Genomic DNA, 27,429 nt, shown 5'->3' on the forward strand with positions numbered 1-27,429 from the left:
TACGGTTTTTGGTACAATTATTAAAAAAAATCAAAGTTATTTAACTTAACCCCCCCCCCTTTAAGTTCCCGTCCCGGATTTGAAATAAAAAAATACGGTCACCTTATTAGTGATCAAAGCATTGGTGCGTAAAGCTAAAGGTCCCGGGTTCGATTTCTGTCTATAGTGTGTCAACAGCAACTTTTCCTTATTAATTTAAGGTAACTTATAGTGAATAAAAATTGAGAATGAATTTTCAAATTAATGTTTAATATTAACCACTAGAAATTTCCATGTGTTCCTTTATTATAATTTACAGTTGATAATTCTGTGTTGTCTATTAATTGGTAGTTATATTATATTAGGCAATCTCACACTTTTCCTTGTAATTTTCAGTTTTTTTTTTAATTTCTTTCTCCTATTCAACGTTCTCATACGTTTCTGAAAAAAGTTAAGAAGTAAAATTCTGCCAATAATTAACAAAATACGTCGAATTATAGAAAAATGGTTATCCTTTTAAATTTAATTCGCTTAATAATTAGTTACTGGTCTAGTTTCAGTTGCCCTAATATTTCGATTTGTACTGACATTAGTGGCTCTGTCAACAATAATCCGAAATTTCATCAAATACAATAGGTACCTAGGTACAGTTGCTAAAAAAGTAGGTAAGGCCCACGTAGATACCTATTTTCAACGATTAATTAATTAGTGGAAAGGTGGAATTTCTTTATCAGAAATTTTATGGATTTTTTTCCGATTTTCAATATTGGTATCAATTTTCATAATCTAAAAAAACGGAAATAAATCTTTCTCAGAATGACAAGCCCAATCGAATAAGCTATCAATCATATCTCTAGAAGACTTACAACGATTTTTTTGCAGAAAACTTGCTTCTCGACTAGACTATTAATCGATTCGCTCGACCTACCTTTTCTCTTTTGAATAGCTTTTCACTTCTAAATTTTGGACAGACGGTAATTTAATATTGTGAGCACGTCTTTGTAAAATAGAAAATGCAGTGTATCAATCATATCAATCAACAAACACTCGTTTATTTTGGTACTTATCTTTAGTTACATATTATTTTTAAAACCAAGCAATCTATTACAACAACAGGAAAACAAAAAGAACCATGAGTTATAAATAATATCAATATACATAAGGGTTGGAGAAATGAGCGAAAAAGTTATTATTAATCATTTGGGTCACTATATCCGGATAAGATTTCTTGAGAATCAGTCATAATAAACGATATGTCATTTTTTAACAAAAAAAGTTATCTATTACTTTAAAAATAAAATACACTTGGTGACTATTTTTCTACATAGTTCCCTTCATTTATACATTTTTCCCACCGAACAAGTAGTTTCTTCATGCCATTTTGATTTTGGACGAGTAACCAACCAATTGCGCACAAACTGTTCAACCTGTTGATCGTCCGCAAAATGCTTAGCACCAAGTACTTCCTTTAGAGGTCCACATAAATAAAAATTGCATGGCGAACGATCAGAGCTGTAAGGAAGGTGGTCGAGTTTAGTTAAGTGCATTTTCACTAATTTCTGGACAGTTAGGTCTGCATTGTGGGGTGTTGCATTGTCATGCAGAAGCAGGATATCTCGGATTGGCCTCCGGCGTCTTTTTGACCGATAGGCAGCTCGAATCTTGTCAAGGTCACAGTAATATGGAGCGTTTATCGTACTACGATTTTTCAGAAAATCGAGGACTCCTTGAGAGTCTCAAAAAACCGTTAACATCACCTTCCCAGCTGACAAGCGAGTTTTCGCCTTCGATGGTCCTGGCTCTTCCTTTGTTCTCCACTCCATACTGGACCTCTTCGACTCGGAAGTGTAGTGGTGAACCCAAGTTTCATCGCACGTTATAATATGATGCAAAAATGACTCCTATTCGTTGTGAAACCGAGCAAGAAGCGCTTGACAAACTTCAATTTTTAGCATTTCTGTTTTACTGGGTAAGCAAACGTGGCACAAATCCTGACCATGCGTTGCGGAACTGAAGGGTGAACCTCTATTTCGCTCTTTGTGACGACAACTAAACAAATCGGTCGGGTGACCGGCTTGGCCTTGAGTCACTTAGAGGCAATACCCTTTCCAACGCTACGCCTACCAGCTAAACGGTTTCTAAGTCCACAGAAGTAAAAGTGTAGTTTATATTTGAATGACCCTCGTAATTAGGGTTGCCAGGTGTCCCAATTTGCGCGGGACGTCCCGATTTTTAGGGTCTGAGGACGCGTCCCGATTTGCACCTGATCGGGACGATAAATGTCCCGATAAATCAATAAATTTATTAAAAACCCATTATTATTAGAATAATGAAAAATTAGGTATTACTTATTTTTAAATTTCTACTAGTCCAACAAGTCTGACTATTATCATGTAGGATTAAATTCTGACACACGCCTACTTGCAATGTTAGTTGCGAAAAAAATTAATAAATAAAATAAATCGGCCCTGGCAACACTACTCGTAATCTATGTTAGTAACTCATATAATAAAAAGACTGATGTGATGTGACTGTTGATATTTAGAAAAAAATAAAAACGTTACCTATTGCACAACTTGTTTTAATTCAAGAGAAAAAATATATATCAAGTGTTGATGTAGTGGCAATCGAAATAGCTATTTATAGTTTCCATTCAGATTAACGAGTTTACACCATTAAACATAAAACTACTTAATTGATTAGGTGAAAAATCAAAACTATGGCCTGGAATTTGTAGAGTTGATGTGAAGGGTCAAGCGGGTAAATTCACTTTTTAATGTCTATTGTTATACACATATGGGTTGTACGTAACACATAAAAAATATTTTTATAATCAAGTACACATAATTATGTTCACTTTTTTTTTAATTTACTTTATTTAGGAAGAGCTACATTGATCATACGTTTGATTAGGTCAGGATCGAATAACGCTAATCATTCCCTCTCATACATTCTCATCCATTCATTCCTAATGATTTTGGCCGTCAATCAACTCATTCATTTCGTTCAATAGTCAAATTCATCTACCAATCATATTCAAATATTACCTGACGGAAACATTCAAATTTGCTTCAAACATCACGTTCGCCTCTTCTTCACATACATTTATTGCTTATTAAACTCTCTCGTTATCAGACGAACTTAATATTAGTCGGTTACACATTGTTCAACCAAATACTAAACTATAATATATTTTTTTTTATTATTCACTGATTCATATAAAAATGCACTGCAATATTTACAAAAATTTAAAGTGGACGAATTTGCATTTACCACAGAAAATGTAGAGTGTATAACAAAAAAAAAAGAAAAAATACAAGGCAAATGTCGTCAAGAATAACAAGAAAGTTTATTTATTCTAAGTGAACGAAGAAAATACTGCTTTATGTAAATTGGTCTATTCAGCCCTCAATATACCCTCATATATCAAGTTACAACGCGAAGCCGTTTGTTTTCCGTCGGTTCGGTAAAACGAAAAAAACTGTCCAAACTGTGCAAAGTTCTGTGCAAGTTTTGTGCGTTCGCCGAGTTAGTAGTTAGAAGCCGCTTGCTTCGACCTTGCCTAATAAGACCTCCGGAAAAGAAGACCGTTAAAAGGAAGTCTCACCCCGTTTCCCTCCTGCGAGGACCAGACCAAGTAGCTGCATTTTCATATTTTTATATGAAAATCTCTCTATTCCCTAATTTGCTGTTACAATTGAATAATTTTGTATCAATCAGGACCGAACAAGGAGACAGTTATTCTAGGAAAGAATTATCTGAACTAATTCCAAATTTTGATGGTTATAATATTCTGTTGAAACAGTAGATTTTGTTTTTGAAAAGCAAAAGCCAGTGAGAAGAATATTCGCATAGAATTATTTTAAATCGGTTATGAGATCGTCCAGGACGAGTGATTCTCGCAAGGCATTATGATAACTGGATAAGTCTCAAAAATTCATTAATTACTAATTTCGGACTTGAACGTTCAGCTGAATGTTTAATTTCTGACCTCACACGATTTAGAAATAATAAGAAGTTATTCATTAAAGAAACTTATAACTTAATAAAATTGCCAAAATTAGTGATGATCTTATCGCTGTAGCTATTGAACACAATTCTGAAGATGCAAATCCGATTGATGTTCTGTCAGAATTTAAAGATAAAATAGCCAAACCAGCATTTTTAAATAATATACCGAAAGATGTTGAAATATCTATTGCTCACGCCCAAGCGCAAAGTTTAGAGGTAGCTTTTTTTTATGCCTATTCGGTGCATAAACGATTAAAAGAATATGAAGATCAGGAAAAATTCGCTCGATTTAAATCTAATAATAATAAACTTTCTCAACATAGAGTAATAAACACTAATAACAAAAACAGATATTTCAAGAAAGACTAGTAGTAATGAGTTACCTCCTAGATCTAGTACTTCATCAACAAATACGTTTAATAGATCATTTAATAGTAACGATAATAATCCTAATCGCCGCTCTTTCGGCACCCCCTTCAAAGGTTTCCTAAACAACCTCCAAAAATTAACATATGCGAGATCCAAACCGAAAATCCCGAATCTGATCCTGATGATAATGAAGTTGAACAGGACAATTTAAACTTGGATATGAGCGAAGCAGAAGAAGGTTGTTCGTTCAACTAAATGAAAATCCCTCAACCTTGTACAATTTTAGGATTGACACTACCATAATAATGATAGGAATTGTTCCATTTATTATTTCAAAAATTAAAGGTATACCAATCAGATTAATAATTGGTGCAGGTGCTTCTATAAATTTATTCAAATATAAATTAGAATTTAAAAAATTTATAGACTTTAGAGATACTACTAGTGTTTCAATATTAAATGCTAGTTCGTTTAAAGAATTTGGTTCTATTACAACCAAACTCAAGGAAAAAAACGTCAAGTTTCACGTCGCACTTAAAACGTTTAATTGCAATTTGGATTTATATCACAATAACATTTTTTTCTTAGAAAACAACAATAAGATTCCCATTCATTTAAAAAAGGAGACCAAGGTGCTTAATTATATAGTATTTCATAAGCGAGCAACAAGTAATTAGGATACAACCCAATTCAAAACAAGGAAGAGAAGCGATAAACTTTTAATTCCCGAATGTCTAGTTAGATTAGATAAAAATCAGGATATATTCACCACTGAGATAAATTTAACGGATACAGTTGAAATTTCCAGTCAATAAAGTAGTTTCAGAGAATGTACCATTTATAGCTTTAAAGCAATCGAAAACTATATTCAACAAATGAATTTCACTAAATGGCTACTCTCATCTACCAAACATCTAGACATCACATATAAATACAAAAGTTACCCAATTTACAACGGTCTCGTATTACAACCAACGACCGACGAAACGTAAGAATAAAGGATATTGGAGTATACATCCCGAAAATACCCCGAAATTGCTGGCATGAAAACATCAAAATTCTAAAAAGACTCGAAAATCAACCCATTGACCTCAACTACATAAAGGAAGAAAATATCCCGATCCCTAAAACGAAGCTTGCCAACCTGCAAAAAGGAATATTGGAAGAATCCACTAAGAGCTTTACATCTATATATTCAACTTGGTTTTATGCAACACCAACAACACTAATTTTTTTTTTATTTGGCAGACTCCTTATGTCGTTGCTGTTGTTGGTTAAGAATACTAAAATGAAGATCAACGAGCGATTATCTTCGTACTCAGAAAACTTCCAAATCCGTATCGCAATCTATGAACAAAAAAAACGACAACAATCCAGATCAAGCATCGATGGAAATGTCAACAACCAAGCAGAACCGAGGACTGCCCAAAAATTCAAGTTGCCTGCAGTTTTTAACACCGATCAAAAATATTTATTCAAAACAATCATTGAAAATTCTACGTAACATAAATATATAAGTTTTATAAATCCTACAATTTAATTACGGCTTTACAAACTAAATAAGTGCTTAAATGTACCAAATGAATTCTGCTTATAATAAAACAATTAAACAAGGCTTGGTTAGGTTAACTCTAAAAAACCGTATCAACGAAGTCGAAAGGGCAGTTATAAAATCAAATTTATTTAACATGGAAACTTGTAATCGTTTCTTGTTGCAAATGTTTTTGTCTCAAATAATTACCGAATTCCAAGTAATCCATCTTTAAAAAATTAGAAGTGTCAGTCACGTTTTCTAAATTAGGAACGTTGTATAATTCATTAATAGAACCAAACAATTTTTTTTAAAGAAATTTAAAACAATAAAACAACCAAGGAAAGGAAGATGCCATTTGATGTTCCTATGGAAAATATTTATATTTTTCTTTTTGAAAAAAATATACAGGTAAAAAGTTACAGGAAATCCCAATAGTTGAATCTGAAGGTTACGATTATTATAATTTATACCTTTACCTACACCCATTGATAAAACCTTTAAAATGATCACCCCTAATACCGATTTTCTTATCCGGCACGAGGACAATTATGCAGCATTCAATGCTAAGTGCAAAGAAACTAATACGGGACAATATATTTGCAACGACGATAATTCCATTAAAAATCCCTTAAACATGAGAGAGCCAAAGATCAAGAAAATAAAACCAAAAGTGGATCTTAACTGTTCCTGAAAAAACAATGGTACGGTACTGTAACGAAAGTTGCCCGTTAAAACGAACATACATTATAGATTATAGAATTAGACATCAACTACATAATAATATAAAAAAAACATTGAACTAAATAGTGATACCCAATTAACCAAAGTTTGTATCAAAATTAAATTTTGTGTTTAAAATCTTCTCCATCAATTTCGAATAGTTTAAACTCAAATCCGTTAGTCTAAACAATATCAGAGAAATACAAAATACCTTGGATTTATAACAGAGAGATATACAAAAACTAATAGTGCCAAATATAAGCATTCACAAAACCAGTGTTTTGACGATCACCCTGTATATCATTATAGAGCTTCTGTTATTGTTCTATGTACTAAAAAATGATTCATTAGCAAAACTAGACGATTAGAAAAACAAAGCAAAAAAAAACTAGACAATTATAATCAATCATCTCTCTTATAATTTAAATTTGTGATTGTATTCTCCATTTTTTTATAAACGTTTTTAAAAACAAAGTTTTGAATTCCGGAAACTTAATTAGCGTAGTGCGAATATAACACAAGTAATAATTGAAGGCACGTGGAATCCGAAATAAGATAAAGTAAGCAACTAGGTATTTTTGTCATTTATGGCCGTAAGTTTAAGTAACTGCAAATATATTTTATGGTAAGTAAATATATTTTAAGTATTTTAAAAACACCTAGGAAGCACTAAAACGGATCGTAGTAGGTAGGTATACATACCAAACTCCTTGCTAAACGTACAGGTTATGTAATAGAATTAATAAAAAACCAACAAAACAGCAGAATGTTTGCATTAAAAGTTAAATAAATTACCTTTTTCTCGTTACGAAAAACATAATGGAAATGCAGGCGTTAACACTATAAACTAACTTGCGACATAACCAAAAACACTAACTTGGAGTACGTACACTGTATATTAAATTCCCAAGAGTATTCCAACGTGATGCACGTAATTATGATAGTTGACACCTAAATAAAACAGAACCGTTTATAATTAACACTAGGGCAAAGACTAGGGTTTCCAAAATTTATGATTATCGAATTGCACAACCGAAAGCTACAGGAATTCGAATGGAGCGAACGAACTGTCAAAGCATTTTATTTTTATTTTTATTAATGGCGCCATCTAGACAAATTATTCAGACTTAGATCTTTTCAATTTTCGAACTCAGAAGTTTACAGTAATGTAGTTACATTTAGTTACCATGTAGTTACCTTTTCGCACACGTAAGTGATCTCAAAGCCAAGTGATTTATAAATTGTAAATATACAATTTACCAAATATTAATTTATTTGAAATTCATTTTTCATCAACATGAATATTACATTTACGGCGTATGGTTAGTTAGGATTGTAAATGGTGTCGAATGTGACTGATATTGACCTAAAACCAGTCCAAGATGACCAGTGTTCTAACAACGTGGACAAATGTTTAATTTTAATTTCTGTGGACAAAAAGTATATTGTGGATGTTATAGTGTGCATGACATCCAATGAAATGTTTAGTAAATTAAAAGGTGTTTTTGAAAAATCTACATATGAAAAAATTTGTAATCTGCTGCACGAATTCTATAGTTATAACTATGGAAGAGGAACTGATTTAGGCTCTCACATAGGTATATATATAAAATAGAAACTATACTGCCCACAAACTAAATAGTTTAAATTAATTCGTTACAACTAGGTACTAAATATCTATAGATACTGTGAGTATGGGTAGTAAATAAAAATTACGTTGGAGGCGAACGTTTTTCCAGATAGTGATAATGCTAAATTTCTTAAATATCATCCAGAGTAAAACAAATATTGTTGTGAGTATTATTTGTGAAAGTGTATATTATCAATCCGACAAGAATAAAAGGCACAAAACAACTTGCTGATATTTTAGTGATATGTCCTGAACAAGTGGATCAAAACCCAACCGCAAATTTTAACAGCAATTCATTAAATAGAAGAATGGTTATTGGCTCACATAAAAATTGGGAAAGAAACAGTATTGTACAAGAGGAAACAATACTGAATGTTCCACATTTAGTTACTAACACAAGATTAGAAAATAACCAAACTATTGTAAGACAGGAAGAAGAGAACTTCACACTTTTGCAAATGAAAGTATATCTCCTAATAAGACTTAATACAGAATTACAAGATAAAAATATTTTGCTTAGTGAGCTTTAAAAAAAAATGACTTAAAATATACTAAAAACAAAATAATCTGACAAACATATGGTAAAGTAGTTGATAATAAAACTAAGTAAATCCACCTCACAGTGGATGATCTTGACTTTGATATCTCGAATAGCAATGAAGACCAAGTAACAAACCTACAATCCCTTAGTGGTATCGTTAATCCAAGGGATGCTTTGTCCTTGCAAACCAATTTTAAACATCTTGAAGTGCTAAGTGATAATTTAATAACTAAGCCTTATATAATAATTTGTTCTGAAACATGGATATTACATTTTCACCATTTTACAACCTACCAAACTACAACATGTACTACAACCATAGTAATATTAATAAAGCAAATGGTGTAGTTATATATATATATAAATAACTTGCTAAAAGAAACTACAACAATTCAAGTAATAAGCTTGGTAAGCTTTCTTAATTCTAAAATTACCTTTCAAAATAGCATAACAATAAATGTAACTGAAATATATTGAAGTCATGATATCTCAAAACAAAACTTTTTTACTGTAATAAATGATTTTTTAAAAAGAAATTGTAATGTAAAAAATCATTTTATTATTGGATAATTTAATATGGATATACTACAAAACGATCTATTAGAACAGGAGCACCTTCAGAACTTTATGGAAACCAGTTATAGCCCACTTTTCAATGGTATTACAAGACCAAACATACTACATCCAGCAACAGGTTCTTGTATTGATAATTTTTTTGTTAAAACTGAATTACCAAATTACTCCCTAAAATACACCAACCCATTTATGGATTATTATCCACTGTTAGTCATGTCGAAAATAAACAAAAAATTTAATGATTTTAAAAATATCTCATATATCAAATATAAAAAGTTGAACACTGACTTCAATGAACAAGAATCCACCAGTATGCTTAAAAATCCTAGATCCAACCGCGGCTGTAGAATCATTGATTAGCATAATAAAAAGTAGATAACATTACACTTAAAATAGAAAACTGTTAAACATTGGTCTATCCAAAGGAATTGTGTACCATTTTTCAATAGAATAGTCTAAAGCTTAATGATCTTAGCATATTTAAGAATGAATTTACGATCATAACCGTTCTCCCCCAAAAATGATTTGATGTCTTTTACGGTTTTTGGTACTGGAAAGTTGGAAATAGGTTGCATTTTCTGCGGATTTGGTCCCTAGATACAATGTGTCCTAAAAATTCCGTTTCTTTTTCGAGGAACTCACTTATCAATCTGTATTTTTAGATTAAATTCTCTCAGATGTTTAAAAACATTTTCTAAGCGGTTGTTATGAGCTTTTAATGAATTTTCATATATGACATCGGCCAAATATACCAAATACTCTTTGGGAGTGAGACCTGTCAATACCGAATTCATTGCCCTTTGGAACATTAAGGCAGCATTAATCAAACCATCGTTAATATTTTGCTTCGGAAGCATGATGGTAATTCGAATTTGCCCAAGGGTGGAAAAACGTGACGGGTAATCTTTGCCTTTTGTCAAGAAAGACATTCGCGTGTCTACTTGGCGCAATCTTTATTAGCAGATGGCCAAATAAATCGCTGGGTCACAAGTTTTATGGAAGTACGGATTCCAGGATGTGTTAAGGAATGTAACTGTTTGAATGCGGCGAAACGAAATGTTGAAGTTGAGAAAGGTCTTGCCGTACCAGTAGAAATGTCGTAGAAAATGGCTTTGTTTGAGCTGGGAATGTGAATTCGTTAGAAATGTAGCCGTTGGTTTGAGTAAAGGTATTGTTGAAGTTCCCTATCGGATTCCTGCGCAGAAGAAAGGGCTTCGTTATCAACATGTGTTGAGAAATCCGTAAGAGTGTGTCGGCAATAATGTTATCTTTCCCAGAAATATGTCGAATGTTCGTTGAGAACTGGCTAATGAAATTGAGGTGCCGTGACTGTCTGGAAGAGCATTTGTCAGGGTTCTGACGGACAGCAAAGGTAAGGGGCTTGTGATCTGTAAAAATGATGAAGTCACGGGCTTCGAGAAAATGACGGAAATACTTAAATGCTTTACGAACAAATCGTCTGAGTTTTTGTGAGACGTCGCTTCAAGGGAACACCATTACTAGGCCCCTACTGTCAATTACCATTGATGGAATTCACGGTGCAGGGTACGCAGATTCGGGTACACAGGCTAGTATCGCTGGTGCAAAACTGTGGAATTTTACAGAATTTAGGCCACAAATTTGATAGCTCTATTGCTACTTTGTCCTACGCTGATGGTAAGCGTCACAGTGTGAACATTTCGACGACAGAGGTAAACATCGAAATAGGTGGTAAGTGAATTCCATTAAGATTCACGGCATTACCCCATTTGACGGAGAATAACACTTTATTGGGATGTGACTTCCTTGAATCTGCGGGAATCGTTTTAAATATTCCTCAAAGATATTGGTACTTTTATCATAATCCTGAAGTGCATTTCCAATTCGTTGACGAACCCCTAAGGAACGACAAGTATTCAAACTCTCCAAATTTCAATATCTATATTACGCGCCGATGAAGGTACTCATTTGAAGGAAGAACAACACAACACAATACGTTACCGTCGCCGATACCTATCCGATACCAAGATTGGATGAGTTGTTACAATTAGCTAAGCCCACTCCGTATATGTCCACCATTGATCTGCAGACTGGATATTGGCAGGTGTCACGATATCTTTCGGTACTTTCCGGTTGACGAGGATGCCGTTCGGGTTGCGAAACGCTCCGGCAACTTTCGTGCGAATGATGGACCGTTTTCGCGCTACTCTAAGTGTTAAGAAATTAGCGTGATTAACGACCCAAATCGACATCGACGCGACATCTACCAGTTCATTAGACTACTCACGCTGCAGAACACTCGTTTACCGAGTGTGTCTACGACCTCTCCCTCTCTCCTCGCTACTCGCCTCGAGAGCGGAGGACGACTGCCGGCGGCCATGAAACGAGAGTTGCTTTTTTTAACGTGCTAGAGGCAACCACGTGTTGATCTTTTTATTTTCGTTGAACTCAATTATATCAATATTAGTATTATAATTTAGGTTTTTGTGTTTGCTTGAATTCCCTCTTAGTTTTTTTTTCGAACTTTCACTGTAATCCTCACGGTTCCAGATTGTTGCTTCTCGATTGTATTTCTAGTACACTAAGTGATCGGTTAATCTTTGCTTATCTGGATGACATTCTCGTATTATCTGCAGCATTCGATAAACATATTGATGACTTAAAGTACATATTTGAAAGACTTCGACAGTGCAGTTTACGAACCCGACGCGACAAATGTTCATTTTTTCGAAAATCTGTTAAATATCTTGGACATGTTATTAACCCGGCGGATATACAAACGGATCCGGATAAAATCGCCGCGATTAAAGACATGAAACCGCTGCGATGCAAGAAACACATCCAAAGCTTTGTACAAACCTGCTCGTGGTATAGGAAGCTTCTTCCGAATTTTTCCGACGTTGCGCGTCCACTAACAGACTTACTAAAGAAAAATCGTGAATTCGACTTCGGTGAAAGGGAGTTACGCTCGTTCGAATCGCTAAAGCAGACTCTGAACAGTGCTTCAATACTTATCCAAGCTGACCCGAGTAAACCTTCTACATTGCGAACTGATGCTAGTGCCTTCGTCTTAGGAGCTGTTTTACTTCAGGGGGAGAACGCAGAAGAACGGCCTATCGAATTTGCAAGCCGTCTCCTAAGTTCAGCAGAGCGCAACTACAGTTGTATAGAGCGTCAAGCGTTTTCGGTTGTATGGAGTGCGACAGAGAAGTTTCATACTTACTTAGAGTGTGCAGAAGTGACTATTGCTACTGATCGTCAGCCTCTGCAGTGGTTGTTCTCCCTTAAATCAAATCAAATTCTGGTAGATTGGCCAGATGGGCAATGAGAATCCAAAGTCTGAATATGAAAATAGTTTACACTCCAGGGAAGATGATTGTCGTTGCTGATTCATTATCTCGACCTGTTTGTGATCATGACTCGACAACCTCATGTAACGATTGTTATGTGTCCATATAACTTCCACCACTTGGCAGGAGTGATTTCAGACAAAAACAAATCAATGATCCCGAACTTAACAAGATCATAGGTGCCCTAGAAGAAAACAACCAGTTGGATTTGGTTAGATGGACAGAAAGAGTGTACATTATGGCCAATGGTATTCTTTATCACTGGGATCCCGACAGTGATTGTGAGGAACCGCAGTTGGTAATTCCAGCAGATCTCCGTGAAGACATACTACGAAATGTCCATGACTCTGCTACTGGGGGGCACTATGGTATAGACAGAACCTTACAAAAGATCGCTGCTAAGTACTATTTTGTTGGGATGCGTTGATTTGTTACTGACCACATAAAGAACTGTGTAGAGTGCCAACGCTATAAATCCATCAACTTAAAGCCGGCAGGACTCCTTCAGACGCCAGCCCCATCACAGCGCTTTGAAGTTATTGCTATCGATCTGTTTGGTCCATTACCAACAACTCCCCAAAGTAACAGATGGATACTGGTTATAGAAGACACAGTTTCTAAATGGGTGGAACTGTTTGCATTAGAGATTGCTTTAGCTGAAGCATGTGCTAAGGTACTTATCAATGACATCATTCTCAGATTTGGCAGTCCTAGGAAAATGATTGCTGATAATGGAGTACAGTTCATTAGCGACATTATGCTGAAGGTTACTTTTTGTTTTGGAATCAACAGTACCCTAATACCTGCTTAACACCCCGAAAGCAACCCAGTCGAACGAAAAAACAGAGACCTTAAAACCCCATTATCTATCTTGTCTCAAAGCCTCCATCATCTATGGGATAGTCACATAGCAAGCATTAGATATGCCATTAACTCGACAGTTTGTATTTCAACTGGATACACTCCAGCTTATTTGACGTTTGGTAGAAAGTTGCGAGCACCTCATGATCCTCTTTACGATTTTCGCCAAGTGTTAGACTTCGATAATTTCGTACCTACCATTACTCCTTTTTTGAATACCTTAGGAATGGTCATCTGCCAATCCAAAGAAACTCTGATTCAATAGCAAGATAAACGAAAGGAGTATAAAGGTCAAAGCCGTCGTCCAGTTACCCTTCAAGTAGGACAACAAGTACTCTTAAAAAGTCATACACTGAGTACCGTGCAGAATGGGATTTCTGCTAAGTTGGCCCCGAAAAGGGATGGTCCTTACGTAATTACTAAGGTGGTAACTTCTACAAGCTACGAAATAGGTTTACTGTCGGATCCTAATGACATAATCGGTAGATATCATGTTTCCGATCTGACGGAATTCCAGGATTCTAAGAATAAAGAATCATCCGAAAATGTACCGACTCCGTTAGTACCGAAGAAGAAAGAAGGCAACCTAGAAAGAATCCCTTACCATCAAAACAGTCCTGCACTTCGCTGGAGGACCCACCGCGATGTACAGAGGAGGAGAGTGTAGGAAGAATTGGTATGGTACCGCCATCTGTAGACCCCACGGCGAAGGATTCGACAACCCGTTATTGATTTTTTGGATATATACGATGTGCTGTCTTTTCGTTCACGTTCGTTTTGTTATTTTTACAATTTTCTTATTAAACCATTAATATAGTGATAGTAAGGTTGAAAGGTTCATTATTTATTCACGAAGTATCTTCAAAGACTTAAAAGGCTTAATATTTTAGTATGAAAAAGTCTAAAGAAGGCCTGGTTATGCATCTAATACACAGCAAGTAAGGTAAAAGGCCCAATTTCTGACACTGTAAGAGTGACAGCTGAGGTTATTTTACGATAACTAAAATAATATTTAATTAGAATAAATAATTTTTAGACTATAAACAAGTTCAGAGTTTCTAGAAAAGCTCATATACGCGATATAATTATTTGAAGCGAATTAGTAATTTTAATTAATGATTTAAAAAGTGATGTTTGAAGACCCAGTTTCTGACACTTAAAATTTCTTGTGTGATTGTTAAAGGTGTNGGTTAAATTATGTATTATCAGGTTTAAATAAACTATAAGTAATTAAGTATTCATTAAAGATAAATTAAATATTTATTATAAGTAAGCCATTGTTTTTTTAACACAAATAATTAAAATTATTCAATAAAATGTAAAAAACATACGAAACAAACGAATTCCTATCAATTGTCAAAATTGTTCACTTTTCTTCCTTTAACAACTTTTTTTCTTTTCTTTCATTTTTTCTTTCTTTATCTTCTTTTCTTTCTTTATCTTCTTTCATTTTTTCTTTCTTTATCTTCTTTTCTGCTTCTCTAACTGCTTTGTTTCTTAGCCTCTCAGCTTTTTTAAATTCCTTTTCATTTTCTAGTTTCTGTTTCTTTGATTCTTTACTATTATAATATTCTAGCCAAGAATCAGAGGTATAAACAGTTGGTACTTTTACCTTGGCTTTTCTTTTTTTCAAATCGTTATCCTTCGAGGGCCAAAACATAGCATTTTTGAATGGAGAAGGTACATTCGGAGGTATTAGCTTAGTGCTTGTATGTGAAGATTCATTCACTATATTTTCCGATGGAAATTGTGAGCAGGTTGACTTTTCAATTTGACTCTCACAAGTAATCTCCATAAATTCATTATTAACTGGTATCAGATCTCCAACATCAGTTATAGGTATTAATTCTCCACCATCACTAACGGCGTAAACGGTATCTTCTTACATGGCTGTGGTTCTAAAATAAGGTAATTAATCTCTCCTCTCTCATCACTCTCTAAACTTTTTTCTTCAATCTAAATATAAAAAATAAAAATTCATGTTACAAAAATTACATTAATTCATTCAAAGTTCCTTGGCAAAACTAATACTATAAATTATAAATAATTTTTACAATAAATTTATTAGAAAAAAGTTAATTAAGTAGCTAAAAAAATTATGCAATTTGTTAAATTTTTCTGTAAATATCAAAAGTGAATTTACATTCTTGTAAAACATCCTGAGATACACAACGAGATGGTTTCATTTGTTTTATCTTTCGTCAAAATAGAAATAAACTAGTGTTCTCTATACTCCCATGCCATTGTTCACATTCTTCCTGACTTTTAAATTGTCTTAGAAGTTCATCTTCAATGTTACTTTCAATAAATCTTAAATGTTGAATAGTTTTATCAGAATTTATGTTAGGTTCAGTTTCATCAGTCCTTTGAGGCTCAAATGATTCAAAATATTTTCTATATTTAACAGCGTCAGATGAAAAAGGATGTAGACCTGTTGACTTGAACCCGTTTTGTAAAATTTCTTCTACATTTAAGGTTTTCAAAGACTTTTCAAGAATTGGTGTAAAGTTATGACGCCTTAAAGATTCACCATCATGTTCCATTCTCCATTTTCGAACTTCTGTAGTCCAAGCTGCTTTCAGAGGACGAAATATTGCGACGTCCATCGGCTGAAGTATGTGGGTCGCGTTGGGGTACAACGCAATCAATTCAATTTTCTTTTCTCTGCAGAACTTGGTCAATGGATATGATAAATGAGACGCATGTCCATCAAGATACAAAATCACTGGAAATTGTATTTGATTCTTCAGTAACCAAGGATAAAATACATTTGTTATGTATTCATAAAACGTTTCTGACGTCATCCAACCGCTGTCAGAGCATCCGATTGCCCAATCCTTTGGCATGCTACTGACAACATTATGCGGAATTCGTTTATAAGGAAACAATATCATTGGCGGAAGTAATTGCCCTGCTGAATTTCCACAAATTAGAGTGGTTAAACACTCTTTTTCGTTATTTCCAACAATATTATAAGCAGTTTTGTCACCTTTTGACGCGAAAACTGAATTACATTTAGGATTTAGCTTGAAGGCAGATTCATCAAGATTGAACTTTCTTGTACCATCAATATTTAAAAGATCTAATGGCTCAAGATGATTCTGGACTTCTTTAAACCAGGCTCTCATTTTTTCTTCTGATACTGCAGCTCGGCTGTTTGTAAGGTTCTGACCTATCCTATCCCTTATCTCCGGATGACGACGACGAAAAACATTGTACCAATGACGACCTGGCATATTGTTGGGAAAAATAGTTTTTTTCTTCATAATATTTAACAACATCCGTACACTATTCAGTAGTTGTACTTTGGTAATAGGAAATCCATGATTCTTCATATAAAAAATCCAATCAACAAGATTTTTCTCATTATCCTTTCCTAATACACATTTCGGCCCAGGTTTGTCAATCTTTGGAGATAATTTTCCACGACTTTTATACAACAAGGTTGTTCTTGGTATGTTAAATTTCAAAGCAATTGTTTTTACAGGCTTACCAGCCTTCACTTCTGCTAATGCTTGCTCCAAGTGTTCAGCATTATAGTTTGCTTTTTTCTTTGTTGAACTCCTTAATATAACAAACACAAATATGTATTTGAATCATCAATAAAGTTTATAATTCAATTGAAAGTAAAAATTATCACGGTAATAATCATTTTAACACTAACAAAGATCAAATTTCTTTGATAACAATCATTTTCGTATTTGAATGAATTATTTTTAATAGTGAATATAATGTGTAGTTTATTCACAAGAATATTAAATGAATATTTATCGCTGTAATTACAGAAAATCATAACAATCATAATAAATACAAATATTGAAACATTTTATGGATTTCAACAACGAATAACCTCCTGAGTAAGAGGTAAGAATATGAGTGTCAATAACTGCGACATACCTATAAAATTGAGCCTAGTTATTGACACTTATATTTTATTAATAAAGCTTTATTTAATATGATATATTAATTTTTTAGACTAAATAATGGTTCATTATTAAACAATTTATATATATTTTATTATATTTTTATACTTATATNAAATGGTTGCCACTGTCACTTCACACTTAAAGTTTTTTTTTATTAGGTTCGTTTGTTTTTATTATTGTACTTGTCATTAATTAGGTACAGAATAAATTTATTTTAATTTTTAAAAAATTTATTAATCCACGTAAGATCTTTTTTTCTTTTTAATTCAACATAAACCTAAAATTGTCAGAAACTGGATCAGTGTCACTAACTGGGTCTTTTAACTTATGTATTCTCTAAAAGATTCCAAAGAAAATCCCAACCTTATAGTCCTTGTTTATCAAATTAATATTAAATTTAGTAATTATGCAGTGGTTTTTACAATTTTTATTACTTTTTTGTAAAGTGTTTAAACAAGTTACAAATAGTTTTTTATCAAAATCGTGGCATCTGTACAGCCCTGATATTTTTAATGTATTATAATTATCAATTTTTACAGAAGTGCAACCATAAAAATTTTCAATTGTAGTGTTTGATGCTAGATTTTTATTTACGGTACAGTCCTAAAATAAAAAATTATCCGGAGACCACTCAAAAATTGCGTTTTTGAACTCCCGTTCTACTAGAATGTTTTCAAATAAAACTAGTAGCGAACTTGGTTTGATGTTTTGAATAAGAAGTTTTCTTACATACTAACTAACAACTTTAAATTTACTTAAAATTAAAGAACAACTAGCAAGGGGGGTGGAGTCTAATTGCAACATTCCATGGTGGTGGATATATGTTGGAATTTCCTGAATGTCATATATGAGAGGGTATCGAGTGCCACCAGATACAGAAAAGTTCTGAAAATAAGTAAGAAAGGGCTAACAATGAGCCAGGTATCAGTTACAATCAGAAAAACCACATTTATACTAGCAGGAACTATTTGAATTCCTCGCGTACATTTTGTCTGTGTAACAAAGAGAATATTCACAAAATATCATAAAGCCAAATAATAAAAGAAAGAAATTTATGACCTAAACAGTTTAAGAAATCTTATAAAGTTGAACTGAAAAAAGCAACAAAGAAATTTGAAATGTAACGAAAGCAAACAATTACATTAGATCTAACCACAGCCGTCTCTAGTTATAAGCCGTGCTGAAGGTTCACTTGGCAACACTGTGGGAGTCCCAGGATTTCCCAGTTAATGAGGGTTACAGCTAATACACTGGTTGTTGTGTTTCTTTCGTTGTTCTATAATATTTTAATTTTAGTGGAAATAACGTGCAATAAATGTGCAATAAGGATGCTTATAGTATTTTAGTTTAGATTAATGCCTTTGAATTCACTTTTTAATTACAGAAGGCAACTTAACTATTAAGTGAAAAAAAATGAAAATGCTTTAGGTCAGATTGTGTGTTTTCGTTGTAATTTTCTTGTTTATTTTAATTTTGAATTTTGCAATTCAAATTATAAATCATCTTTAAAATGTATGTATGAGTATATTTTTATTCCCAAAAAATTATGAAATGCGAAAAAAATGAAAAAAAGAGAAATTTCTTGCAAAGATTTCACTCCATCAAAATATTTACTACAGTTTGAACGTGCCTTTAACATATCCAAAATTACCAGAGAATGATGAAACAGATATTTCCTCTGCTGCCGGATGCGTGGTTTCGTGTATTTTCTTGAGATGACCTTCAGTCTTGGGTTGGTGGTATGGTGAGAAGTGATGTTTGGGCCGTTATTCGATCGATTAGAACCCTTTCCCTCACTTCGCTCAAGATTAATACTAATTCTTTAAGTTCGTCAAAGGTTGTGATACCGTTACTCAATAGACAATAGTCCGTTTTAAAATTGATCCCTAAATGTTTCAAAAGGTATGTCAGCGTTTGTTTCATTGGCTACACATAAAAGATCTTGTATCTCTAGTATCTTTTTAAATCTTGATTATTGCGTTGGTTTTGATTTTGAAATTTAAATTTTAATTTACGTATTAGTTGCTTCCCGTTAAATTATTTTTTGAAATCGTTTTTAATATTTTCCCACTAGTTTTCCCTATTTTGTTCATTTTTTATGTATTCTTTATGCCAAATATTAGCGAGTCCCTCTAGAAAACTCCCGAAATAAACAATTTTATATGTATCTGTCCGTCTGTTACACATAGCTGTTCTATCATGTTTGATACAAAAGTTAAAGCAGAATGCGAGCTTGGATCAAACGTTGGTGGTTGTATAAATATAGGGGTAGGGGTTGTTTTGTTTTCGCAAAAGCATTTGATAATGTAGCGTTTTGCGTGATTTGGTTTGTTGAAATAATTCGAAGATTTTGAGGGGTTGGTATTGTTAGTGTCGTTTGTAATTGCAGTTGATTTATTTGCAGTATGGGTGATTCGGGTGTTTTTATTATTTGGTTATTTGATTCGTATAGATCCGTTGTTAGGTTATTTGGGTTGCTTTTAGGGTTCTGTGGCATACGTAGGGGTTAGTGTGATTGTCAATTGTGTGGAGTTTGAATTTGGAGCTTGATATACTTTAGGTAATTCGAATGTAAAAATAGATGGAGATTGTCGAGGTGGGCTCCTGGACAAGGATGATTGGGGTGTGAAAGGATATGTAGTAGTGCTGCTGTGTGTTGGCATGAAATCTTTTGAATTCGTTGCTCACTGGATATTGTTCTTACTTTTTCGTTCAATGTACAATGCACCTCCACTCTTTCCTATTCTGCGCTACCCTTCCTTTTCGAATTTCTAAATTAACATACATTTTTAAGTATATTTAACATCTTGTCCCATTTAACATTGTCAAAAGCTTTTTCTAAATCTACAAATCCTATGTACGCCCTCTTTCTTTTTTTCTATCGTTTTCTGTATTGTTACCCGTAAAGCTAGAATGGCCTCCCGCGTTCCTCCATTTATTCTAAACCCAAATTGATCTTCCCCTAATAGTTCTTCCGCCCTTTTTTCCATCCTCCTCTGTACAATTCTAGTTAAGATTTTTGATGCATAGGAATCGAAGCTAATTGATCTAAATGTCTCGTACCTATCTATCTCGTTACTACCACGTTCCGTTTATAATACTCTGGAACCTTCTCCGTCTCGTAAATGTGACTAACTAGCTTAAACATACAATCTCTAAACCCTGTGTGTTTGTTTTAAAATTTTCGCCTGAATCCCATCTCATCTCCCTCATTATGGGATAACTTATTTCATCTATCTCCACACTATCTTTCTTCTCTGATATATCTCCCAACTCATGACCTGCGTACAGGTTCTCTAAATATTCTTTCCACCCATGTGCCTTTTCCCCATTTTCTATAAAAATGACCCCTGCCTCATTTCTTATATTATTACTACTGTACCCTACATCTCTAAAATTCCTTTTAATTATATTATATGCCTCTTCGGTTTTACCTACTTCAAACTTTTCTTCTACTTCTTTACACATCCTATCAATCCACTGTTCCTTAACTGTCCTACACTTCCTAATTATTTCCCACTTTTTAGCCTTTTATCTTTTTTGCTCTTCTTCGTCTGTCCTGTTTTTGTATTGCCGCCTTTCTTCTATTAATCCTAAAATGGCATTTGTTGTCCAGGATTTCCTACTTTGGTTTTGTCTAAGACCTAGTATATCTGTAGCTGCTGACTTTAGGCACGTTGTAATGCAGTTCCGTTCTGTCTCTATGTCCTTCACTTGATTTTTAAATCTTTGCCTAACAAGTATGTAATCTAACTGATATCTCCCTAATCACCTGGCATCTTCCACGTATAACGTCTCGTAACGTAATGATTGAATAATGTATTCGCGACGGTAAAATTATGTTTATCGCAAAATTCTGTCAGCCTATCTTCCCTATTATTTCTATTGCCTAACCCAAAAGAACCTGCTATTGCATTCACTTTACCTTCATTTATTACTATGTTGAAGTCTCCTACAACTATTAGGTTTTCCTGTACTTTCGGTAAACTTAACACGTCTACTATCTCTGCATAAACCGCTTCTACCTCTTCATCACTGTAAGATGATGTAGTCATATAGATCAGCACTAATTCCGTTTTTAACGGCCTCGAGTTTACTTTAACCATAAATATTCTATCACTTTTTTGTAAATAACTTTCTACACTCTACTTTCCTACGCATTACAATTCCTACCTCCGAATTATCTTCCACCGATCCTATATGTATTAATCTTAAGTCTCCACTACAGAAGTCTCCAGCTTCGGGCCAACAGACTTCACTAATACCTGCTAAATCTAATTCTAATCTATCCATCTCTACTTTTAATTTTTCTAATTTCCCTACTTGCCTCATTGTCCTAACATTCCACGCTCCGACTCGTGAAATATTGTACCTACCCCTATTGCACTTTACTGCTTTACCCCAGAGGACGCCATCATTTAATTTTTAACGTACGTTATACTCAGGATCATAATGAGGTGGTTTCCCGTTGCCTTCCACATCGCAGTATTGTGCATCAGAGTGCCATACCGATCCACGTGATCTCTGCCACCCTGAGTATTTAAAGAGCTGCTGCCCTCTTTCAGGGACTTGTTTTAGCCTGGTTTCTCTTTAAGAACCCCTCCCCACCCTTTATGGTTGAACCTATGGTCCGGCTCACTAAATCACCGAAACTCGCAAGCCGATCCACCCACTCTAGTTTGTACAAGAGTTTCGTCAAGATTCAAGTCCCGTCGGATCATCAGGAATTACATTAGAAAAGATATTTTTGAAAATAAACGCCTTTCTTTCAAGTTCATTAACAAACCATAAGACAAAATCCTTTCCAGTGTATAATTTAAATTCAGAAAATGAGTCATCATATGAACATTTTAGGTAATATGCAATACTGAAGGGCTCATGTTTTTGATACTTTTACGTTTTGCTTGTATCGGAATATTTTAGAAGTAATAGACTACGAACGCTACATGTTCTCTATTTTTAAACTTTTCATATTTTAAATATTTCTCGCTATCATTTGGTAATTAGTTTTATTTGTTTAAATTTTGACAGTCAATCAAATGTCTATGTAGATTTTCCTCTTTTGTGAAGGTGTTTTAAACAACGGTTACATATCCATTTTTTGTTTTTTCTGTTTTTCATTTGCCTATTTAATAGCCGTGAAAGGTTTGTTAAACAAAAGCATTTTGGTCTTTATTAAGGGGTCGGTAAAGTTACATCCAGCGACCTTTGCCTCTACCTATGAATTATACCACCGGCCATGACACATCCAATTAGTATATAAGCTCATAATTTTCTCATTCATTCAACAGTCTACTTTATAGGTCAAACCTATGTAACTCGTTCATTAGCCATCAATAGTGTGTAATAATTAAGATAATAAAGTGTAGTCCAGGTTCTTGAAAACCGAACCAAATAAATGTGTTAAAACAAAGTGTTTTTAAAACTCCATTCGAACATCGTACGTTTTAACTGGCGCTGCCAACAGGATAGAGAAGGTGGAAATCGACGAATTTCAACTCAAACACCTCAGAGTTTCAACTTCTGCGACGTCTCTATCCACATCAGGAACCAACACCATTGGAAAAGACTTCCGACCCCTGGAACATCATTTCATCATCTGAAAAGTCCTTCACCTTCGACTGGACAATTCCTGATGAAACGTTCCACTAAAGGATCAGGAGTATTGGGAGGATTTTAAAACGTGAGTACAATTGCTGTATCTCCTATTTTTATATTGTTTTCCCCTTTTCCAGTTTAATTATTGAACGGCATGGCATCACTCGACGAATTTTTGAAATTAATCAAGGCTTTTGGTGAAATCATCGCTCCATTTGATGGTTCTTCCGAAAAAGTAGATAGGTTCATTTCGGATTGTGATAATTTTGACGCTAATGTCTCTACCACAACTCCGGCCTATAGAAATTTGAAATTTCGACACATTGTTAGTAAACTAACCGGCAGAGCAGAATCTGCATATTTAGTAGAAAGGCCAAGTGATTGGTCTACTCTAAAAGCTTTAATCACCACAAAATTTAAATCTTCAGAAAATGAAGATTTATTATTCAATCAATTAATTTCTTGCGTTAGAAAACCTAACGAATCAGTTGAGGATTTTTATGACAAAATTCGGGTTATTTTGACAAAATTAGCAGGTATTTTTGAAGGTGACCCAATCCAAAATGCATTAATGAGTCACTATATAAAAAAAAGGTGCACTTAATATTTGTAAATTATCTGTAGGTGAACCCTATTATTCAGATTTAAAAATAAGACGACCCCTTTCATTATCTCAGGGACTCAATTATTGCAAAGAATTAGACAATGAAAACAAGAAGTTGGAAATATATAGGCAAATGGCAGGTACTTCTAAAAAGCCACACCCACACAACACTCCTACACAAAAACAACATCCACAGACAAATTACTTTGCACCTTGACAAAATTTCAATCCAATGCAAAGACAACACTTTACCAACCCTCAAACTTTTCAATAAATTCGTAGACAACAATTTCCTTTATTAAACAGAAATACTCCCTTCAAACCTTTCATTGCGCNACTCCTACACAAAAACAACATCCACAGACAAATTACTTTGCACCTTGACAAAATTTCAATCCAATGCAAAGACAACACTTTACCAACCCTCAAACTTTTCAGTAAATTCGTAGACAACAATTTCCTTTATTAAACAGAAATACTCCCTTCAAACCTTTCATTGCGGCTAAGCCTCACCCGGTATTCCAACAACAGCACAGGAATACTCCTCGAAACAATTACCAAACACCTAATACTGGCGACGTTTCAATGAGAACCGTCTCTCAATTTAGACGACCCAATAATTTCCAAAATCAATCAAGACCTAACAATTTCCAAAACCAACAAAGACCCAATTTCTTTGTTGAAGAACTAACAAATGTTGAACAAGACCCGTATAAGAACAAAGGCTTTCACGGCCGGAATCCATAGTAGAATGCAGATTCAGGCTATAGGGCCGTGGTCTAAGTGAACCATTCCGTCCAGATGTTTCGTCAGCTACTGCGGCTGACATCTTCAGTGGTAGTGCTGCGTTGACAACGTGAACGTAGATTGTATCTCGATGTCTCGACAGCCTTCACAAAGATAGTACTGAAAAAACTGCTTTTTCTATTGACAACAGTCATTACGAATATGTACGTATGCCGTTTGGACTCAAAAACGCACCCGCTACATTCCAACGAATGATGGACACCGTACTTCGTGACTTTATGTACAAATTTGCATTTGTTTACATGGACGACATTGTAATCTTTTCAAAATCTTTACACGAACACATAATACACCTAAAACAAGTTTTTCAAAGATTAAAAGACGTAAATTTTAAAATTATCCCTAGATAAATCCGAATTTTTAAGAAAAGAAGTTCCCTTTTTAGGACATGTAATCACCACGGAAGGAATCAAACCAAATCCCGACAAAATTACTTCTATCAACAAATTTCCCGTTCCAAAAACTGTAAAAGAGCTTAAATCATTTTTAGGCTTGAGCGGCTATTACAGAAAATTTATAAAAAATTATTCGAAAATTGTCATTCCCCTAACGAGATGTTTGAAGAAAAATACTTCAATTAATATTAAAGATCCCTCGTATTTGGAGGCTATCAACAAAATTAAAGAATTAATTACAAACGCTCCTGTTTTAGCTTATCCAGATTTTAATAAACATTTTTCTATTACCACTGACGCTAGCGATAAGGCGATAGGTTCCGTAATTTCTCAANTGCTTGTCTACTCCATTATTCCTCTGTAATATGAAGCCTAAGTAATTAAATTCTGTAACCTCTTCGATTGTTTTTCCGTTCCATTGGAATTCGACTTTTTTCTTTCTTCCTCCTGCCTTCTTCCCTCTTAAAATTTTTGATTTGTCTGTATTTAATTCCAACCCTCTTTCCTTTATGTATTTGTTGAATTTTGTTAACATTTCCCTCATTCCTCTTTCATTATTTGCTAATAAAACTATGTCATCTGCATATGACACTGACCAAATTTTTTTTCTACCGATGACTATACCTCCTTCTTGCGTTGTGCTCATTTTCTTCTCTAAGTTTGCAAATGTTGCATTAAAAAGTACTGTGCTCAGTGGACACCCCTGTCTTATGCCTTCTCTTATTGATATAATCTTTGATTTTTCCCCATTAACTTCTATCTTAAAGTAAGTTTCCTCATAAATTTCTCTTATCCTCTCTTTTAATTTGTTTTCTATATTTAGCTCTTCTAAGGTCTTCCATATCGTATCTCTTTTAAGCTTATCGAGCGCTCCTTTCATGTCTGCAAAGAAGAGGAAAATTTCACCTTTTTCTTTCTTTATTTCTTCTTCGATGGCCGTTTTAACTATGTATATGTAACAATAAAGTAACTTTTACGAAAACCCTTCTGGACTTAACACCCTATAATAGAGAAAAGGCTCTTGAATTAATATCGAACTATCATGATACTAATCATAATGGTATCGAAGAGACCTATTCCTATTTCAGAACAAAATTTTATTATCCAAATTTAAAGAAATTAATCACGTTTTACATCAATAAATGCGATTGTTGCACTTTCAATTCTATATTTTATTTCATTATTATTCACAAACTTTAATATGATTCAATTCATTACATTAAGGGAAATACCTCCAATTTAAATATGCCTCAAGATAAGGTTATAAGCAATAGGTTTATAGAATGTCATTTAAAGTGCCTATCGTATAATTACAGCGTCGGCAGAACTACAATAGAGAGGGTCAGTATCAGTCTTCGGCGGTCGCATTCACCCTCAGTTAAGTGTATGTCATTCTGTCCATAGTTCGTAGGTTCTAGGAACTCAATTGCTCGAGGCGGGGTATTGCCCTGGTGGGTTTTTGCCCATACTCGGTTCTGCAAACTTGTTTTCCATTGTTTGGGTTTGGTAGGCATTGGTGGTGGTATTACAATAAATTCATCTTTATCACATATTTTTAGGAAGTTACACTTTGTACTTCTAGTTGTTCGCTTACGTTTGTTGTCACTTTATTGTTATCCGTTTATTTTAATATTTAGTAAATTTGTTGTAAATAAGGTTTTTGTATATAGTGTTTATTATCGTTGTTTTATTCACTATTGCAAAAATTACATTGAGAAAACTCTGCTCGTGAAGTCACGGCAACCATTGTGGTCCTTCGAGCCGGATCGAAGGACCAGCCGTTCTTTATTATAGTTATCGCTTAGCAGCTTCATAGCGATTGCATAATTGTCGGAGCAAGTCTCTAAGTCTTGAATTGAGTCTAGAGCTTCTCTTTGCAAACTTGACTTAAGGTAATGCAACTTTACAATGTCAGATAAAGATGGGTGAGAATCTACCAGCGACTTGAATGAGTCAGAAAACGCGAGCCATTGATTATATTCCCCTGAAAAGGGCTGAATGTTAATAGTCGGCATGCGAGCGTGCAAATTGTTGATTTCTGTGTTTTGAGCAGATGTATTGTTTGAGCTTATGTTGGAAACTGAAGGTGACGCCTTGGATTCATAATTAACTATAAGTTTTTCTGCCTTATTTAATAGTTCATAATAATCCTGTTCAAATTCTTCGCGATCATTGCCATTCATTTCCGCCCTATCTAATATTTCTATTTGCGATTGAATATCGTCAAATTTATAAAAATTAGGAATGTAGTTTTTTAGTTTTTGTTTAAGATCTAATAAATCTACGTTATCTGCACTGATATTTTGTAATTGCTTTCTGAAACGAGTTAAACTAGCCTTAACTTGTCCACGTTTGATATGAAGATGCTTAATTTCTACTTCTTCGTTTGATAAAGCCATTTTAAATCACTTATAAGGAACAAGGAAAATGGTAATAACGAAAGAAGGCAATTATGAATTGGAGACTCACCTGATGGATTGTTGTCTTTGATGTTGGAAATTCGAACTTCAGAGCACAGATGCTGTAATCCTGGCCTGATGGTTTGCGAA

At 34.0% G+C, this 27,429-nt stretch overlaps 2 protein-coding genes across 4 annotated transcripts in view; one reads left to right on the forward strand and one right to left on the reverse strand.

Annotated features, from left to right (window-relative positions):
- LOC108741355 (3-hydroxy-3-methylglutaryl-coenzyme A reductase) overlaps positions 1–7,675 on the reverse strand; it is a 104,659-nt gene extending 96,984 nt beyond the window's left edge. Inside the window, exon 1 of the mRNA XM_018476152.1 lies at positions 7,409–7,675. The gene's annotated coding sequence lies outside the window, so the exon portion shown is untranslated. The remainder of the gene's footprint in view (positions 1–7,408) is intronic.
- LOC108741356 overlaps positions 7,002–27,429 on the forward strand; it is a 26,858-nt gene continuing 6,430 nt past the window's right edge. For 2 of the 3 annotated variants that reach the window (XM_018476153.2, XM_018476154.2), the window contains exon 1: positions 7,812–8,211. The gene's annotated coding sequence lies outside the window, so the exon portion shown is untranslated. Of the gene's footprint in view, positions 7,174–7,811; positions 8,212–27,429 lie in introns of those variants that run through there. The other variant, XM_018476155.2, reaches the window with a different exon arrangement.

This window comes from Agrilus planipennis, unplaced genomic scaffold (genome assembly GCF_000699045.2).
Source record: "Agrilus planipennis isolate EAB-ADULT unplaced genomic scaffold, Apla_2.0 scaffold266, whole genome shotgun sequence".
NCBI classification, from domain to species: domain Eukaryota; kingdom Metazoa; phylum Arthropoda; class Insecta; order Coleoptera; family Buprestidae; genus Agrilus; species Agrilus planipennis.